At 40.7% G+C, this 21,286-nt stretch overlaps 2 pseudogenes; both read right to left on the bottom strand.

Moving 5' to 3' along the window:
• Nucleotides 1–4,349: 4,349 nt before the first annotated feature.
• Nucleotides 4,350–4,888, bottom strand: LOC140522566 (ferritin heavy chain-like; annotated as a pseudogene).
• A 14,901-nt stretch (nucleotides 4,889–19,789) lies between these two features.
• On the bottom strand, nucleotides 19,790–20,418 carry LOC140522565 (ferritin heavy chain-like; annotated as a pseudogene).
• Between the last annotated feature and the right edge of the window lie 868 nt (nucleotides 20,419–21,286).

The following is a 21,286-nucleotide window of genomic DNA, read 5'->3' as shown; positions in this document are numbered from 1 at the left end:
ATGACTCATTACAATAAATATGTATCATTCAAAATAACAAGGTGTTCAGGTTTATAATGAATAAAATGATTCGTTCCAAAATCATCAGATATCTTTTAATTAGCAAATCTAAAAGCCTTTTCTCATTTCTTATCCTTCTTGATGTCTCTGCAACTTTTGACACTGTTAATCACTAATTTCTCTTTCCTCCCTTGATTTTCATGACACTGCTCTCTCCTCTTTCTCCTCCTAGCTATTCCATCTTGTCAGTCTCATTTGATGGATTTTCATCCAGGTCACCATCCTTAGGAATTCCCTCATGCTTTGTCTTGGGCTCTCTTCTCTAGTCTTCTCTTCTCCCTCTTGACACTCAATTGGCGATCTCATCAGCTCCCATGAGTTCAACTACAATCTCAATGTAGACAATTCTCAGATCTATATATTTAACCAAGTTTTTCTCTCAAGCTTCCATCTCTTGTGTAGCTACAGCTAGGCATCTTAAACTCTAAAACAGATGCAATTCCATCAAAACTCTTGTTTCTCTATTTCCTGTTATGTGAAAAGGCACAATAATCCTTCCAGTCACTTAGTTTGAAACTGTGGTGCCATTCTTGACCCTTCATTTTCACTCACCTCACATAAACATTGTCAAATCTTGCCATTTTACCTTTACAACATCTCTTATGTAACTTGGCCACTGTACAGGCTCTCATTGCTTGGACTTTGACAATAGTCTTCCAACTGTTCTCTCTGCCTCTAGTCTCTCCCTGCCCTAATTCATTCTCCATTTAGTTGCCAAATTAAATTTTCTAGAACGTAGGAGAACTGGGCCTCCCTGTCACCTGAAGTATCAAATAAAAATCCTCTCTCTGTTCCTTAATGGTCTTCTCAGCTTAGCCTCTTCCTAACTTTTCAGTCTTTTTAAATGTTATTCCCCTTCAGAGTCTAAAATCCAGATACAGGCAGTTTCCTGCTCCTTAGAGAAGACAATCTGAACCCCATGCCTTTTTCACTGGCTGTCCTCCATGTGTCTAATGCTCTTATCTCTGCTTCTTAGATTCAAGACTCATTCCAAACTCCACATTCTTAGGCTTTTCATACTTCTGACCCCCATTTTCTCCTGCCTTCTCAGATAACCTTCCTTCTCCTCTGTATATATCTTTGTATATACCCAGATATCTGCATGTTGTCTTCCCTCATCCAAATGGGAGATACATGAGAGAAGAGATCACATTTTTGTTTTTATAGCTAGCTTGCACTTAGCACAGTGCCTAGCATATTCTTTACGGTTGTTGACTGAGTGGATTCTAAACAATTTATCATTTCCACACCCCCTTACGCCCTGCCAGCCTGCAGTTCTTTTCTTATTTCAGTGTTTAATGGATTCTGGCAGTCCAGGGTTTTCCACATGTCATATATCACCACTGAGTTCATTCGTATCTGTCTGATTAACCTGCGCTGGTCTTCTCCCCTGCTTTTACATATCATTCTGTTTTCCATGGCAGGCTGTGCTATTGACTTATGTCAGCCCAGGAGGATGTGAGGAACATGAAGATTTCTTTCCAGTACAACTATTTAAAAGGCCTTGAAGCTCATACCATTGACGCAAGCTATGAAAGTGCCACACCATCCTACCGTCACGAAGGCAAACGAATGTTGCTTCCTTCCTCCTCACTCTTACACATACCCGCTTACTTTCCTGTCAAAGTTATTTCTGAGGTATGTGATGAGGACAGGGAATAGGGAAGCAAAGAAAGACAAAAAAAAGGGGGTAGATCTGAGCAGATCCAGGTTTGAAAATCATAATGTACACGTCCCTTAGTGAAGCTTTCAATTACTTAGATTGAGCAATTACGATAGTAAAATCACAATGCAATCATTTTAAAGGCTTCTCTTTGTAAAATCAGGCATAAATTAGCCCAGGCAACATGGAATAGTGGTAAGACTAGGACTCCAGACAGCTCAATTTGATTCCTAATTCAGATGCTTAATAACTGAGTGACCTTGGACTGGGCACTTCTACTATTAAAGCCTCAGTGTCCCCATCTGTAAAATGGGGATGATGATTTGTACTCTATTTACCTCACAGGGTCATTGGGAGTGCTACATAAATGTCATTACCTGGCTTTTTCGACCATTATTTACAGAGGTAGGATGACGTAACCAAAAGAATGCTTACCTTGGAGTCCATATCTTGACTTTAATACTTTCAAACTCTATCTCCTTGAGCAAGTAACTTAGCTTCTCTGATCTTGTTTCATTGACTACAAGAAGGGAAACAGCCAACTTAGGCTACCCATCTCAGAGGTATGCTGGAAGAACGGTACTTTCCAAACTTTAAAAGTCTCAGAAACTGGAGTTATTTCTATCTACCTAAAGGGCTTATAATATGAATGTCTGAATTAATGTACTTATTTCCTTCCCAGATACACACACAAAGATGCAAAGTTAGAGAGACACACTGGATAGATTTAAGAGGATGAATTGTTTGGCTTCTGTTGGCTCAAGTTACTGCGGAATAAGATGCCTACAATTCTTTGGAGCCGCCCCCACCTTATTAAAGATGAGTTATAGCATAGCACAAGCTATGCTATACCACAAGCAACAAGAATTTAGCAAGTGTTGTATCCACCTCTCTATTGAGATGTCTCCATTCCCCATCAGTGGCACTCAACTACCCCCCACAACCCCATGCATCACACCTACACTCAATAGTAGCACATGGATAAAAATTGCTTGCCTGAATAGTCTTATTCCCGTCCAGTTGGATGGATGATAATGACTTTGAATAAAGGTAGGGCTAAGTGACATACATACCCCTTAGCCCCAGTATAAGCGATTGCCTTGTAGCCAACAGGCTCTGCTCATTTGTGAACCAGTTTATAAAATCCAAAACAAAACTAGAGTGAGGGGACAGAATAATCCAGACTGGAACACTCAGGGCTCTATATTAAGAAGCTCACCTGAACAGGACATTGGTCAGCATTATCCCTGTTCAGATACCCTGGAGCTAATTAGAAAACCCATTGATTCCTTCTTCTCTACCTTCTTCCAAGGCTTTGAACCCTAGACAAAGGACTCAGATTAAGCAAGGTGATGAAAGCAGGATGAAAGCCACACAACATGACCACATTCTTGCTTCACCTGCATCTTCCAAAACTGGCTGCATCTGATATCAGTTGTTACTTAATAGAGATCACCTTCAGGTACCAGGCTCTGTTGACAGCAGCAAACGATTGGAGAGCAGGGTGACTCAATGTTCAGTCACCAATTACGTAACAACCCCCCCCCCCCCAAAGATTCTTTAAACTCTGAAAGAAACTAGGACTTATCAAACCAGCCATTTAGTGGGAATTTCCTCCTTTCTAATGCAGGGTGTCTTCAAAAAGGTGGCTTCCCTAGCACACTCCTGTTTGCTCACAAAGGTATTAATTTAGAATTCTTTGTGTACTGCAATCAAGAAAAATGTGTTCCTGAATGATGTTAATAAGACAAATAAGCAAACGAAAAAAGTGGATTTAACTTAGTAAAATTCATTTTGTCTACAGAAAAAAATAAGTTATCATTTATATAGGGCTTAAAGGAACTCAAAGCGCACTGTACAGGTTATCTCATTTGATGTTCACAAGATCCCTGTGAGGTAGGTGCAAGTCTTGCCCAATTTGACATACAAGGAAACTGAAGTTAAGTGATTTGCCAGTGTAACCCAGCAGGATTTGAACTCAGGTCTTCTTGATTCTAGGCTCAGCACCCTTACCTGCTGGGCCACCATGCCTTCTTTTCCAAAAGAGCAGCACTGGATTTTCACAATATCCTCAGATGTTATTTATCCTCTTTCCTCTCTTTTTCTTCCCCTTCTCCCTCCCTCTAACCTAGCCTTTTCACGTAACAAGCCTACATCCTATTCACAATCTTCTCTATGCCCCTAAGGGACAAGCAGGAACCAGAAAAACTCAACTAAGCTCCAAGTGTTAATGTATTCACCCCCTTCCCACACATGCTTGCATATAAACAGGATCTTCCTGAATCAAAATCCACTTACCTTAGGGAATAAATTGTAGAGAGTTTTTAACTCCATGGAAAGAAAAGACTTTCTAATATTGAGGGCTGTCCAAAATGGAATGGGATTCCTCAGATCATCCTGGGGGATCTTCACTATAGTGGCGATCTTCAAAAGATTGAAATAAGCCTTCATTGGGGGTATCGGTGTGTTTGATTTTTTTTTCATCAGTGCCCAGTCACTTTATTGGGATGTAAATGTTGCCAGTTTTTTGATACAGGTTATGGTCAGATAACCCAAATATGCATGCACTGAAAGACAGTAGGAGTCAAGGCCGCAGTTCCCAGGTGTGGGGTAAGCCAGGTGTGGCTTAGCTCTCATTCTCACTGTCTCCAAAGGTGTACTTCTCAAAAAGATATTCCTCTATGTCAGAAACCAAGGCTCCCATATTGTACAGGTTGGTTACGTGATCACTCAGGTGTCTGATGGACTTTACCTGTTGGTCCAGGTAGTGGGTTTTGATGAAACCATTTAAATGGGGGTCATTTCTGTTATTTGTCAGCTTGTGCAATTTCAGTAACGACTGACTGACTTTTTTCCAGGGGCAGGACACACTCCACTGCATTCAGCCCACTCTCGCAGTCATCTCGGTGTTACTTCTTGATGTCTTGTAGGAAGATGCGGCCAACACGCTGGTTCCGAAGTTTCATCAGCTTCTCAGCATGCTCCCTCTCCTAGTGGGACTGGTGGAGAAAGTACTTGGCAAAGTTCTTCAACGCTGCATCATCTAGGTAAAAGCAGTAAGACATGGAGAGGTAAACATAGGAGGCGTTGAGGTACAGGTGGATCTGGCGCTTCAGAGTCCTCGTGGTAAGTCTGCTGCACCTGAGAGGGGAAGCATGTTGTCATGGCGGCGGCAGAGGATGTGCAGCGGCTGGGGGTGAGACTCGGGCAGATGCTTGGGTGACGGCGGAGGGAAGGGAGGACGCGGGCCTAGGGCCGCTGAGCAGGTGGCTGCAGCGGTAACAGGAGGATGGAAGAAGTGTTGCTTAGTAGAAATGAACGTGAACAAGGGCAGCTCTGGCCAGGAATTCCGGGCAGCGGATTCCATACAAGCAGCGATGAAGCAGGAAACCTTAGCGACTCTGCCTTCCCTGCGTTTCTGCCCGATTGAGAGAATTCTTGAAGAGTCTCTTTGTTGATGAGTTATATGAATTATTTCGGAGGAACTTTGGGTGTTTCATCCAATATTGATTCTGAGGCTCACGAAAAATGAAAGATTGAAATCGTTTAGCTGGCCAACAGGAGCATGGATTTTGATCTGAATGATCTTTCAGCATCTGTTCAACGTCACAGGATAGTGGCAGCCACGTATTTTGGTGTAAGTCAGTTCTTGGTTTTAAAGCTTTAGAAAAGGCTAATATTATTTTAATGGTTAAATCCCTATTCTAGATAAAACTTACTACTTAGGAAATTAGATAAAAATTCAGTTCTTAAGCTATTAGCACAATAGCTAGCCCTGCAAAATGTTATTGTTGGAGTTAATACGAAAGCGTATCTTTCATGAATACCTGTATTTAGCAGCAAAGAGCCTCTCTGGAATCGGTTTCCTTTTGGAGCAAGAGGATGCGTTTGGAAAGAAGGTGCTGTTTTTTATAATGACGTTCTTGGAAGTGGAAATTTTACAAGGATGCTCTTGGAAGAATAGGGTTTGTGATTTTTTTAGGTTCCTTTTTTTTTTGTTTGTTTGTTTGTTTTTTTTTTTTTGTAGGAATGCTAAGTCCACAACGAAGAGCAAATATTTTAATTGAACATTTAGGGTAGAGGAAGGGAGAAAAGAGAGAAAGGAAGTGATAAACTTTGAGGATCGTACAGTAAAAAAGTAGTTAACATCGAATATGTTTATAAAACAGAACCTCAGGAAGACTAACAAATAGGAGCTTCAGGAGACCTTTTCACTGAGTAATCTCTTCTCATTTCCCTTCTTTTTCTTCCAGGGAACACTGTCAAGGTGGACTGTCTGGAGGGGCCTGGACAGCCTGCTGGCAGCTTTGCTGCTCCCAGCAGCAGGAGAAGGTGTGGGGATTATACTCAGGGAGTCATTTTTTCTTTTCTTTTTCATTCTTGCTCTGGTCCCTCTCCTTCACCAAGGAGTGTAAGTAGCCTATGGCAACCTGCTCTGTGTAAATGCCATCCAGGGTTTTCACTTTTTGGGCAGCTGTGGAAGACTTGGGCTTGTGATAGCAGTAGCCCAATGCACCACACGTTGGAGACAGGCTCCAGGTGATGGTGCTCTCATCTGCAGCCATTGTAATACTACACTTACCACAAGCTAAGCTTGTCATTGTCCAGTCACGGAGGCCCTGAACAGCTTTGAGATACATGGTGAACTCCAGAGAAGTGTTGGTAGCACCCCAGAAAAACAGGCTACCAACTTCAGTGATTTCGAAGGGGCAGGGGTAGCCTCCTGGCCCAGGAAATTGAACAGCTTCACCAGAGGAGGGGTCATACTATCCTTCTACTCTGTGTGGCTCAGTCAGCCATCCCCTTCAAATGCCCAAGAGAAAACACATTTCTAAGAGAAAAGAACCAGAGTGTGATTGGTGCCACAGGCAACATTTCAGACAACGACACTGGCGACTGGCAAAATCTGTCCATCTTTTGTCTTCTCAGTGAAGATGAGAACTAGCAGGGGACCAGATTACACTCATATTCTATCCTCTGAGGCTGGGCAATGAATTTCCAGTCAGAATTGTGTCCCAGCCGACCACATTCAGGGCACCCAAAGGAGTAGAGGTTTCGTTTACAATCCATTATCATTCTGAATCCAGCCCCACAAGTCATTTTGGTATTGGGCTGGCCATTGTAACCTATCTATGCAGGACTGGGGATGGCATTAATCTGGTAACCAAGGCCAAGTTGCCCCAACTTATTCTCTGCAAATGCAAACACACAGCCAATTTCTGTCAAAGATAGAGTGTGGTTCCTCCCACAAGCAGCAGACAAGATCACTTCCTTGCTGAGGACTTCCATGAGTTTCGGGGCTTCCACTCTCTTGGTATCACGCAGTTCCAGTTACCCCTTTTCATTGTGATCCCAGCTCCACACTTCCCTTCTGTGGTGAAGAGGAGACTTGGAGCAGCACAGGGGTCAGAGACCACCATCCCCACCTAGATCCCAGAAAGACAGGCGTCTCTGTGGTGTCCCAAAAGTTCTGCCCCAGATTGCTGTAAGCACCTTGCTATGTAGTCACTTCCTTCTGAAAACTAAGTCCAGGTTGGTTGCTCCCAAAATCAAAAGATGCCCTCTGCCTTTAGAGCCTTCGGGATAATAGGAGAGGGAAAGAGCCTGGGTTACCTGGCCCCTGCCTTGCACTCACAGTCCTCCCTTGGTGTGCTCCATCTCCAAGATGATCGAGAAGGAGTTTTACAAGGATGCTGGGAATTTTTGGAGGAGGAGGTTAAAGCAGGGGAAGACAATGGCATGGCCTTTGGCATCCCAGCAGAGGCCTCTTGGAGTTTAGGATTTGATGGCCTTTGAGAATCCTCCTCCCCTCTTGCTGAGGCCAGGAGAATAACACCCAGGCAGCGGGACTGACTCAGTTCCCAGAGGTCGCTGATTCCTGATTCCCCTGGCTTGAGAAGTGCTTGTACCACCTTCCTTCTGTCCAAGAACACCCCGCCATCCTAGTTGGGAGTAGTGGTGAGAGAAGCCCCAATCCCTCCGTGTATCTGAGGTGATCAGCAAAGGTGAGCCAGACAGCAAGGTGAGCCACCTTTAGTGGTCAGCAGAAGAACAAGTTACTAACGTACCGTGTTCTCCTGAAGCTGAGGCTTGGGACGGGGCTAGACACATAACCTTCAGTACCTACACACTTAGAGGAGGTTTGGTGTTTTCCTTTGGGACATTGGCATTGAAAGGCTTTGGTGTTAATGTTTTTTCCTCTATTTACCCTATTACCTAGCTCTTTCAATACTTAGATTATGTGTATATCTATCTATATATATGTGTATATATATATGCAGATATATATTCATATCCCTATCTATATGTAATTTGTATCTGTGTCTATATCTATCTCCATATCTATACTGTGTATGTGTGTATATATATGTATATGTATATATATATATATATATATATATATATATATATATATATATATATATATATATATATATATATATATATATATATATATATATATCTGTATCTACATCTATAGCTATATCCCTGTCTGATCTGCTTATTTTTATTTCGATATCAATATTCAATCTTTATCTGTAGGTATATTTGTCTATATCTATATTGATATCCATTCCTCTAATCTGTATTTACATATCTGTATCAGTGTATCTATATTCATATGCATATTTATATCCATATCTCTCTCATTTCTATATGTTCTTATTTCCAAATATATATCTCCAATCTGCATCTGTAGCTATACCTATCTTTATCTATATCTATATTCATGTCCATATCGATATCACATCTGTATACATGTTTGTACCTATATTTATATCTTTATCTGTCTATATGATATCTGTATGTGTATTGATATATTCATACATTCATATCCCCATCCATAGAAAATCTGTGCCTGAAATCTTTATCTATATTAATGTCCATATCCATATCTAATCTGTACCTATATCTGTATCTATCTCTATCTACATATAAACATACACACATACACAAATATGCATGTCTCCTACATGTGTGTGTATATGCATATTTTCTGTGCATGGATTTAAATTCTCAACCCCAATTCAAAGACAAGACAAGAGATTCTGAAGTAATGACAAAAGTTTCCCTAGTTAATGTATTAGTCTTCAAATAGATATTTGGTCATAATGTCCCCTACCCTTCACTCTGTAGGCCCACCTAGCCTTTTCCAAACCAGAAGTCAAAAGCATATGTTATATTCTGTTTCTTTTCTCTCATTCATATAAATATTCCGTTGCTAAACTCAGCTCACTCTGTCGGTGCAAGGGGACCTTCTGTCAGGAGAGATATTCAGCAATGATCCCTTCTCTTTCCTAAGAAAACTTCTAAAATGGTATAGGGGGAGACTGCTTTCATTACAAAATCTGAGTTCCCTTGTCAGTAAGAACCAAGAATGGATATTTATTAAAACATATAATTTTATCATCCTAACTTATATAAAGCAGTCTTTGTGCTCCTGTGTGTATCTTTAGTTAAAGAGGTTCCCTCATTATGTACTTTTCTTTTCTTTTTCCCAAGTTAATTGATGAATATAACAGCGAAATAGCTCTCTCCACCCATTTCTGGCCAAAGGGAAAGAAAACAACAACCCTCATCACTGTGCTTTTTAGTTTGCTTTGTAACAGAGATCTTTCCTTCTTATCTGTAAAAATTACTTTTCTATTAAATGAGGGCAACTAGGTGATAGCTGGTCTGGAGTCTAGAATATCTAAGTTCAAACCAGGCCTCTGGCACTTTACTGCTGTGTCCTGGGCAAGACACAGGAAAATGAAAATAATAATACCTATCTCCTACAGTTTTGAGCATCAAAGGAAAAATTAGTTAAGTGATTAACATAGTGTCTAGCACATGGTGGTACTTAATCCGAAGTGTGGGGGAAAAAAATTGGTGTTCTCATAAACACACTCGCAAACATTTACTAGAATTAGTTAGAGGTAAATAAATTCATTGCCAGGTACTGAACCAATGAATTTCATAGATGTGTATGTACTCATACATATATTTAAATACCTTGTTATTTCTATGATTTTAGTCAGAAAAATCTTGTATTTTAGTAAGGTATATGTATATGAATATATAAAAATAAAGATATGCTACTCATTATTTGACTGTTTATTATGGGAGTTCTCAAAGTTATGAGGCTGCCTTTTGCTTGTGTCTGGATTTGGTTCATGGTAGCTGTTTAGGCAATGCCCAGTGAGAAAACTTCTACCATTCAGGGGATCAGTAATTATCTTGCAACATATGGTCGTACAATATTGCCCAGAGGACTGAAAGGTGATATTAACTGTCTAGTGCATTTTATTGGCAGAATATGAACTCAGATTTTCTTTCTCCAGAGACCGGTCTGTTATACTGCCTCCGCTGGATGTTACCGAGGGAATCCTAAATTGTAACGTGAATATATATTCACGAATTGACCACTTCTAAAATTAAATGTCACCATTCCTACTTAACATTAACATATTTCCAAGGCCCTCCCGTTTTGTCCTTGTCTGATGTGGTGACCCTGCACAAGTAATTTTTCCTTATATCATCTACAGTTGTGAGAAACAAACGAAGTAGTAGTAAATTGCTCTTGAAGTGCTTAGAGTTGTGCCTGGCACATAGTTAATTCTACAGAAATGTAAGTTATTATTATCGTCATCAGTGTTGTTATTATTTCTACATATAGGAAAAGAACCAAGCCCCACCATTAGACTGCTGCAAGCTTCAGGGATTTTCCTGTGTGCCATTAGAGCTTTTACCACTTGGTATCAGCAGTGTGTCTAATGCCAGACACCCTCTCAGACCTAGAGCCACATACCCTGAATCTAAAGTACTTTGAGAGCCAAGTTCCTATCTGTAGGAGACCAAGGGCTAATCCTCAAATTACATCCCACTAAAGTTTGCTTGAAATATGTCCAATTTGTGTATTGTTTCTTTTGTCATTTCTTTGCAGTCCCCTCTGACTTATCAAAAGAGGCACCTATTAAGCATTTGCTGCTAATAAGTGGGGAAGAGTCCCTGAATGCCAATTCAACAGTTTTTCTATGTTAAGTAAACTAGTGAGTTTCACCTCTACCATGTGATGGCATCCATTGATAATGAAATGGCAACTCTTTGGAGCAATAAATTTATCTACTAAACAGTCACTCATCTCTGACTACCAACTCCTGAAACAGCCTTTTCACACGTAACACAGTCAGAAGTGCCTTCTCCCTCACGCACACAAGAACTGATGAACTAAGCAGAGATTCTTCAATATTCTCCAGAAAAACCCTCACATTCTCCATCTCATTCCTGCAAGTATTCCAAGAATACAATTTTGTGATGCTTAATTTACAGGAATTACACAAGATCAAAAGCTAGTCACCTGAGCATTTAGAAAAACCTGCCATGTTTCTCCACCTCACTTCTCTGCCAATGTGGTTTTACTTCAACGACATATGCTAACTGAGTCAAAGTTGCCTTGGAAAAGGCAGGTTGACCCCTGAACCTGACCATATTTTCCTTTAATGAACTTCTAAAAATATTGCGTTGACAGGCTCGTTTTCATGAACAGTGATTGTCAAAGGAGAAGCGGTGAATATCAGAGTTGAAAAGAAACCCAGTGAGCATTTAATTCAAACTACATACTTGATAAAGGGTGACAATCGCAACTTAACTGTCAGCCTCTGCTTCAAGACTTTCAATGAGACCTTGCGCTACTCTCAATGGCAGTCATCCCGCTTTTGGATAGCTCTAATTGCTTGAGCATTTTTCTTTAGAACAAACTGAAATATAGGCTTCATGTATACATTGCTTCCATGTCTGTCCTTGAGGGTCAAACAGAACAAATCAAATTTCTCTTCCATTAGTTGGGCCTTTCAAGTACTTAAAGAGAGTTATTCTGTTACTCCGTGGTCTTATCTTGCCAGGATAAACAACTCAACCAATTGTTCAACCAATCTCAAGGCAGCATGTGCCCCAAGCTATTTATTATAGAAACTGCATATGTCTGGATACCGTCCTGCTAATCCATGCCCTTCTGAAAATGTGGGCTTCAGGAATGAACACTAGACTCTATTTGGGCTTTCACCAGGGGACCATCACCTCCTTATTCCAGAAGCTTTACCATTCTTGACATTACAAGTTCACTAATACTCTCAGATCTTTCTCCAGGCAAACTGCTAATGACATACTACCTCAGCAGTTTATTTCACAAAACCAAGTGTAAGACTTACAATCTTGAAAGTAATCTTATTAAATTTAGCCAATATTTGAGGCCAGTCACGATCTTTTCCATTCTTTTTTATCCTTTTGTAAAGACAATCGAGACAGTAGTTATTCTTCTCAAGGCCTTCCTATGCTAAACAGTCTTGCAAATATCATCAAGAGTCGTCCAAAAATCTCACCCAGCAATTCTGTCACTTCCCAGGGAGGTAATTTTCTTAGGCTCCATGATCTGAATTTATCAAGGATATCTTTGATTTCCTTACTTAATTCACTAATGAAATAAATTTGTAGAAATTTATGAATATATATTAAATATTATCTAATTTGTACTAATTTGCTAATTAGCAATTTTCATTCTGTCCTTTCTTCTTCAAAGGTTTTACAAGCAGAGAAAAAAGCATAATAATTGGGCAGCTCTGTCTTTTTTTCTGCTTTCCTTTAATTTTATCCCATCTACCCTGGGTAATGGGCAGCAATACCTAGTTGCATCTTCATGGGAAACTTTCTCCTCTGAACCATCGCCTTGCCCTGACCATTTCTCTGCAACTGATGGGGGGTTCTCTTTACTTCAAGGCTGTCTTGGTCCACTCTCCACCCCTGCTTTGATACTGTCCACAAAGAAGTCTGCTATGTCCTCAATGGCCAATATGTGGTTCCAAGGTATTTTTTGTCTTTGTGGGGATCTAGCTGTTACCCTGGGTAAACTTGTAGACTCTGAAGTTGCATAAATCTCCACCTTCTTGTAATTGGATGGCTTTCTATGGGTCTGTTATCATGTGTGGTCCTGTCACACCAGGATTTCTTAACACAACTCCATCATGGGCTGAAGACCTCAACAATGATCTCTGTTGTTCCCCACAAGTTGCCCTTTAGGTGGGATCCCTACCCATATGTCCTCTTCCAATTCATGGTATGTGTCTGCAAGAGAATATGCCCTGGTTTTATAAGGTGCAGCGGTTTGGTTCTATCAGAGGTTTTCTCAGCTGAAGCCACAATTACACAGTATACTTTCTTTTAGTCTTTTTTTTTTTTGAAATGCCATTGACAGCTCTATATCTGTCACACAGCTGAAATCTCAGTTCCCCTAAATCGGCACATCTATCAACCTTTGGCAAAATCAGATCCTAATCCTTCCAGGTCACTAGGAAGAAAGACAAAAGTCAATCTTGCTCCAAGTAAATGATAGGTGGTTTGAGTCCTGATCTCTGGATCCCCGGCAGAGCAGTTCTGCAGAGATGCCTCTGTGTTTCATAACTTAAGAGTTATTTGTTTAGGATACTGACTCCATGGTGAGCCCCTAGGCAGGATAGTAACTGTGAATGTGCTATCTAAGGGCAGAAGTGAGCTTAAGTCAAGACTCTTTTCACCAGCCAGTGCCTGCACAGCCTCCCCTGGGGATGACGTAGCCCAGTTCACTCCAGACTCCATCTCCTGTCTTTACAGCACAGGGTGACCCATCTGAAAATCAAAGCACTGAGCACTCAGGAGTCACCAATGGCACCGCTGTCTCTTTGGTCTGTAAGGAGAAAACTGGTGACTAACTTCAAGGGAACTCAGAGGATACTGAAAGAGGGCAGGATGGGGATAAAGGTGCAGAGAGAGAAGTTGCAGGGAGGAAGGGCAGAGGAAGGAGGAGCAAAGGGAAATGGAATCCTGTGTTTGGTAGTGCAGGACTGCAATGTTCAGGTTGTGGGACTTCCCTGAAGACATGAGTATTTCAAGGGAAAGTTATTAAATTAAATCACATGGAAAGACAAATCATAACACTCCCCCCAATAAAACCCGGGCATATACTCTCATATATAGACACAGCATGAATGCGCATAGGAGGGATGTGTAAGGATCCCACCTAAAGGGCAAACTTGTAGGGAAAGCATGGTCTGCGTTCCATGTGGAGGGGCAGCTCACACTTGTGATGTTCCAGGATAACTGATTTCTTGTCATTCGGCATGTTTTCTGCTTGGTATGGGAATACATTGGATATACTGTTGGATACATGGTTGCACAGGTTCTGCATTGGTCTTGTAATGGCTAATATGTTCTCACTTGGGTTTTGATCTGATGGCTATATACATATACATGTGTACATACGTACATGTGTGTATGTGTATATACATATGGACATATACACACACACCACACATACACATACATACAGATATGTGTATGTACATATATACAATATCATACAATTTTCCCTCCAACTATCCTAATACTGAGAAAACTCTCAAGGGTTACAAATAACTTTCCATGTAGGAATATAAACACTTCAACTTTCATAAGTCCCTTATGATTTCTCTTTCCTCTCTACCTTTTCATTCTTTAGATTTTGGTACTTGAAAATCAAGTTTTCTATTCAGCTCTGGTCTTTTCATAAAGAAGGCTTGAAAGGCTTCTGTTCTACTGAATGTACATTTTCCCCCCAGGAATTACTTGGTTTGACGTCTAGAGTTCCTCTGACCTCTGGAATATACTATTCCAGTACTGTGGAAATAAAATCAGGACAAGACAAATCTGGCAGCTTGGACATTATAGCATCTCTGCTAGATCTTGTGTTATCCTGCTTGTATTTCCACAATACTCCAATTGTTTCTTTATGACTGCTTGCAACATTTTTTCCTTGACCTGGGAATGCTGGAAATTGACTACAATATTCCTAGAAGTTTCTCTTATGAAATCTCTTTAAGAAGGTGATGTGAAGATTTTTTTCAATGTCTATTTTACCCTGCGATTCTAGAATATCAGGGCAGTCTCCCTTGATAATTTCTTGAAAGATGATGCCTAGTTTGTTCTTTTTTTTTCTGATCATGGCTTTTAGGTAGTCCAAAAAATTTTAAATTGTCTCTGTTGGAACGATTTTACAGGTTCTTTGTTATTCCAGTGAGATATTTAACATTGTTTTCTATTTTTTCATTCTTTTAGTTTTGTTTTATAGTTTCTTGATGTTTCATACAGTCGTTAGCTTCGATCTGCTCCATTCTAATTTTTAAGCAATTATTTTCATCAGAGAGCTTTTGGACCTCCTTTCCCATTTTCTCAATTCTGATTTTTAAGGCAGTCTGTCTTCATTTGCTTTTTGGATCTCTTTTGCCATTTGGGTATTTTAAGGTGTAATTTTCTTCATTATTTTTTGGTGGTGGGTATAGCAAGCTGTTGACCCATTTTATATGATTTTCTTCCATCATTCTCATTTCTCTTCCCAATTTTTCCTCTTCTTCTGTTACTTGATTTTCAAAATCCTGTTTCACGACTTCCAGGGCCTGTGACCAATTCATATTTTTCTTACAACCTTTGGATGTAGGAGTTTTGACTTTGTTGCCTTCTTCTTCTTGTATGTTTCGATCTTCCTTGTTACCAAAGTAAGATTCTATGCTTTTTGGTTTTATTACTACTTTACTACATTAATAAGATTGACGTTATTGCTTGCTTTATGGGTATATTTCTTTTACATGCATATCCCCTTTATTACTACTACTGCTACTGCTACTACTACCACTACCACTACTACTACAACTACTATTACTATTACTACTACTGCTACTACATATAGCATATATGTTCAGAATTAATATTTGCACACACTTTATACATATAAAAACTTTTGATCCTTTGAAAATCTATGGAAGGTGGGAGGCATTGTTATGGTTTTTCAGATGAGGAAACTGAGACTATGGAAATTTAAGTGACTCGATCATGGTCACATCACTAATCATTTCCTGGAGCAGAATTTGTACTCAGTTCATACTGACTCCCAATCTAGTACCTTATCCATGGCATCACCACATAGCACCTTTTATAATTTTACTTTCCTTAGAGATTTACTCCTTTCACAACTCTTCCCTCCATGTTCTCTATTTCCTTTATGGTTGATTCACTTTACTTTTTAACCACGTAAAAACTAGACAGTCATATCCAATTATTTCTTTGAGTTCTCTAAGCAGCATATAGGCAGACGCATCCAATTGTAACATTCCTTCTATCTTTATCGGTGTGTTTCACTTTCATTTTCTTATTTTATATATCTTCTGCATTTCTTTGAAATTTCTTCCTCCTTTTGAGATGGTTTTCGGGATTCTTCTCCATCTGGAATCCTGATTAGATGGAGTCTACCGCTTGTTCCATCAGCTCAAGTTCATATTCAATTGTTCCTAAACTTTTCCTAAATTTTTCCTCCCGATATTTAGTCTCTGAAATTCTTCACGCATCCAAAATCTTCTCTGTCTTCTTTTCATTCAATTTATCTGATTCATTTTCTATTCCCTTCTATCCTATTCCCTTGGAAGCTGGGTTCCTGGGGGTGTTACGGTCACCATATTACAGACTATAGGGTGGAAAAGTTGTTTGACATCACCACTTGCTGTACATAGAGTAACTCTTTGAGTCATGCCCTCTAAAGAATGCTGCTGATCCTGAATCAAGAACTGTCAAGGTGATGCTTATTCAATTAACAGACCTCTCATGTGATTTGGGATATTTTCTTCTCTCAGAAGGATGTCATTGTATTTTCTTGCCATCTTCTGATTGTAGTAAAGGGTTGAATAATTCCCTAGCATTTTCATTAGTAGCAATTATTGTAGGTGATGAAATGCGTACCTAGCGAAACATTTAATAAAGTTTAACTAATACTCTTTTTATTTACTCCTATGTCCCATCTTGCATTTGACATTCTCCTCAAAATGTCTACAGCATGACTTGCTCAACCATATCTTCCTCTTGGTGCCTGCACACCTGCTACACAAACCAGCTGTTCGGCCCAAGCACTGGGCCTTGTTACGGAGCCCAGGATCTCCAGAGTACAGGGATGCAAATGTTTAAACGAAATGAACAATATTATATGAGCAATTTGCATGTTGACACACAGCACAGCACCTGGTATAATCAGAAAAAATATGAGTGTGGAAAAAGTATTCAGAACGTTTTGATTATGGGCGAGAGCTTTCCACACACGACTATCAATGAAAACATAAAATCCCAGAGACAAAAGCACACCAGGAAGTGACCCCTTAGCAGCTCACAAGCTTTTAAGCTTGCTTGAGGGTTCACATCTACTGAAACTTATTCTAATGAATACCCAAGTCCTTTGAATTTCTTCCTCTAAAGATTAAGCCATATTTATTATTTAATAATATGTGTAAAGGATTTTGAAAATTTCCAAGTTACATAAAAATGTAAATTCATTCAACCCAAGTGGGGTAAGGGAGGGACAGTATGTGAGTTACTTTTTATAATTAATTCTGTAAAATTACACTGTAAAGGTGAAAATGGTTAATTTATTTAAAATAGAAAAACAGGGTGTAACAAAATAACACTGAAGCAGGTTTCAATGCCCATGAGCCAACCAAGTTAGGGCACCAGAACTTCCCTCACATCCCCCTCACAATCTACCCTATCCCTTTTAACTTTCCCCCTACACTCATTATCAACCCAGCCTCCTATAGCTCCACCCCTCCCACTCCCCCACCCCAGGGACTGAAAGTTGTTTTTGAGTCTAGTTGAGATCTAGGCCCCAGCTCTAGGGGAGGTCATGGTGGGATCAATAACTCACCCATCTGATGACCACCAAGGGTGTCTCATGTTGATGTCTGGCGCACCTCAGATACACTGAGAGGGTAGAGGCGACTGTCACTACCACTCCCAACTGGGATGACTAAGGTCTTCCTGGACTAAAGGAAGGCTGTCCCAAGCCAGGTTGGGAAACCTGCAGAAACCAAATCAATCCTGCTTCTTGAGTGGTAAACTCCCAACAGGAGGGGAGGGGGACCCTCAAAGGCCACAAAACCCCTCCCCTTGCTAGGAGCTGCCTGGCCATACCTTCTTCTTTCCTTGCAGATGGTGTGGTTGTCCTCCTCCTCCTCTTCCTTCTCATCCTCTCTTCCTGCTTTTACTCCTCGTAGTCCTCCCCCTCATCTGTGTCTCATCACCATATTCCTTTTCCTCTGCTCCCTTTTCTCCAACACTTTTGCATCCTTGCCTCCTCTCTCTCCAGTTCCTACTATCTCCTTCCTTTTCATTATCTTTTGCCTTCTTTTCCTTATCTTTTTCTTCTTTCTTGACCTTTTTGTGCCTCCTCCTCTCTTCTTTTCTATTTTCTCCTCCTCATCAGTATTTCTTGATAGCACGGATCCTCGCAGAGGTGAACAAGAACTTAGTAAGTGTTTCATCCATCTCTCTATTGAGATGTTTCTATGCCCCATCAATGAAACTCAAGTGCCCCCACCTAGCCACATGGATAAAAAATGCTTCTCTGAATAGGCCTGTGCTGCTGAATGAATCATAATGGCTATGAACAAAGTTTGGAGTAAGTGATATATACCCCCAATCCCCAGTGTAAGAGATTAGCTTCTAACCAACAGCCTCTGGTCACTTGTGAACCTCTTCACAAAATGTCATAACACAATTGGACGGAGGGAGGCAGAGTAATCCATACTGGAACACTCAGGGCTCTATATTAAGAAACTCACCTGCAGAGGACATTGAGCAGCAGGACCCTTATTTATATACTCTGAGGTTAATTAGCAAACAACTTATTCTTTTTTCTCTACTTTCTTCCAAGGCTATGAAACCTAGAGATAGGACTCAGGATAAGCCAGGTGATTCAGCCTGATGAAAGGCACACAACACGGACCCATTCTTCCTTCACCTGTCTAGTCCACAATTGGCTGCATCTGAGATCAGTTTTGATTTAGTAGGGATGGCCTTCGGGTACCAGTCTCTGTTGACAGCAGCAAAGGACTGGACAGCAGGGTGACTCAATGTTCACTCACCATTTTCCTATCAAAGACCACCGAAAGATTCCTGTAAACTCTAAAGGAAACTAGGACTTATCAAACCAGTCATTGAGTGGGAATTTCATCCTTTCTAAAGGAACCAGTGCAGGGTTTCTTTGGACTGGTGGCTTCCCCAGTACACCAGCGTTTGCTCTCAAAAATGGTAATTAAGAATTCTTCACGAACAGGAAGCAAGGACAAAGTCTTTCCTAATAATATTAACAAGACAAGTAAGAAAAGAAGATTTTCTTTATGAAAATTCATTTTTTTTTTGTACAGAAAATAAGAAGTTGCCATTAATAAAGGACTTAAAGGATTGTAGAGGTTATCTCATTTGATGTTCATAAGAGCCCCGGGAGGTAGGTGCAATTATTGTCCCAGTTTTGCATACAAGGAAACTGAAGAAAAGTGATTTGTGCATGGTAAACCAGCTAGCAAATGTCTGTGATAGGATCTGAACTCAGGTCTTCCTGACTTCAGATTCAGCATCCTTGCTGCCTGGGCCACCTAGCCACCACGTCTTCATTTCCAAAAGAGCAGCTCTGGATTTTCACAATATCCTCAAATGTTACTAATTCTCTTTTCACCCTTTTTCTTCCCCTTTTCCCTGCCTCTGACTTAGCCTTATGACATCAAAAAATTTAACAGGTCTATGTCGCTTTCACAGTCCTACCTACTCCCCTAAGGGACAATCAGAAACCAGAGAAACTCAACTAAGCTCCAAGTGTTAATGTATTCACCCCATCCCCAGGAATGCTTGCATATGAACAGTGTCTTCCAGAAACAAAATCCACTTACCTTAGGTAATAAATTGTAGTTTTCAGCTCTACACAAAGAAAACACTTTCTAATAAGGAGGGCTGTCGAAAATGCCATGGGATTCCTCAGGTCTTCATGGGTGATCTTCACCATAGTGGTGATCTTCAAACCTTTGAGATTACTATTGATTGGGGTATTGTTTTTTTTTTTTTTCTCATAAGTACCAGGTCACTTTATTGGGATGTATATGGTGGTAGTTTTTTGATACAGATTATGGTCAGATAACCAAAATATGCGTGCCCTGAAATACAGGAGGAGTCATGCCCACAGTTTCCAGGTGTTGGGGAGCCAGATGTGACTTAGCTCTCATTGTCACTGTCTCCAAGGGTGTGCTTGTCAAAAAGATATTCCGTCCAGATGGAATGGGGAGAGGGGCTGTGGGGGGGGGGGGCATTTTGTGCACGTTGGTTAAGTGATCACTCAGTTGTTTGATGGACTTTACCTTTTGGTCCAGGTAGTGGGTTTTGAGGAAAACATATACATAGGGGACATTCTTGTCATTTGTCATCTTGTGCAATTCCAGTAACGATTGACTGACTTTTTTTCCAAGTACACAGCACACTCCATTTCATTCAGTCCACTCTCCCAGTCTTCTTGGTCGGGTTACTTGATGTCCTGCAGGAAGATGCAGCCACTGTGCTGGTTCCGAAGTTTTATCAGCTTCTCAGCGTGCTCCTTCTCCTAGTGGGACTGGTGGAGGAAGTAAATGGCAAAATTCTTCAACGCTGCATAATATGGGTCAAAGTAGTAAGACATGGACAGGTAGACACAGGAGGCATAGAGCTCCAGCTTGATCTGGCAGTTGATGGTGGCCTCTGAGTCCTGGTGGTGGGTCTGCCACACATGAGAGGAGGATGATGTGGTCATGGGGGCGGTGAAGGCTGTGCAGCCACTGGGGCTGAGGCTGGTTTGGCGGTGGAGGGAAATGAGGCCGGGGGCCTAGGTAGCTGAGCAGGAGACTGCTGCGGGAACGAGAGGACAGATGAAGTGGGGGTTATTGGAGGTGAAAGGTGGACAGGTGGCTAAGGGCGGCTGTGGCCTGGAATCAAGGGGCAGGTTCAGTTCAAGTACTGATGAAGTAGGAAACCACAGAGATTCCTCTTCATTGTGCTTCTGACCATTTGGGGAAGTTCTTGAAAACTCTCTTTGTTGATGAGTTGTATGAATTCATTGGGAGAAACTTTGGGTTTTCCTTCCAATATTGATTCTGTGACTTGAAAAATAATAGATTGAAATCGTTTAGCTGGCAGACAGGAGCATGGATTTTGAGTGCAATGATCTTTCAGTATCTCTTAAAAGTCACAGGATACTGGTAGCCATATATTTTGTCATAAGTCAGTGTTGTTTTCAACGCTTTGGAAAAGCCTTATTTTGTTCTTTCTATGATTAAATGTCTGTCGTAGGAAAAACTTCCTACTTAGGAAAATAAATAAAATTTCACTTGTTAGGCTGTTAGCACAATAGCTAACCCTGCACAACGTCATTGTTGGAGTCAATATGAAAGGAACAATTGCATGAATAGGTATATTTAGTTGCAAAGAACCTCTGCAGAATCTCTTTCCATTTGGAGCAAGAGAACGCACTTGGAAGAGGGAGTCTTTTTTTACAAGACTTTCTTGGAAGTGGGAATTTTAACAAAGATGGTCTTGGAAGAACAGGGGTTTGCTTTTTGTTTTTTGTTTTTTTGTGTGCCTATTTTGGGAATCCTAAAGTCCTCAACTGAAAGCAAATATTTTAACTGAACATTTGGGGTAGGGGAAGGGAGAAAGTAGAGAAAGGGGGAGAGAAAGACTTCG

The sequence above is a fragment of the Notamacropus eugenii genome, chromosome 2, assembly GCF_028372415.1.
Source record: "Notamacropus eugenii isolate mMacEug1 chromosome 2, mMacEug1.pri_v2, whole genome shotgun sequence".
In the NCBI taxonomy this organism is placed as follows: Eukaryota; Metazoa; Chordata; class Mammalia; order Diprotodontia; family Macropodidae; genus Notamacropus; species Notamacropus eugenii.
This window is presented reverse-complemented; position numbering and strand designations above follow the sequence as displayed.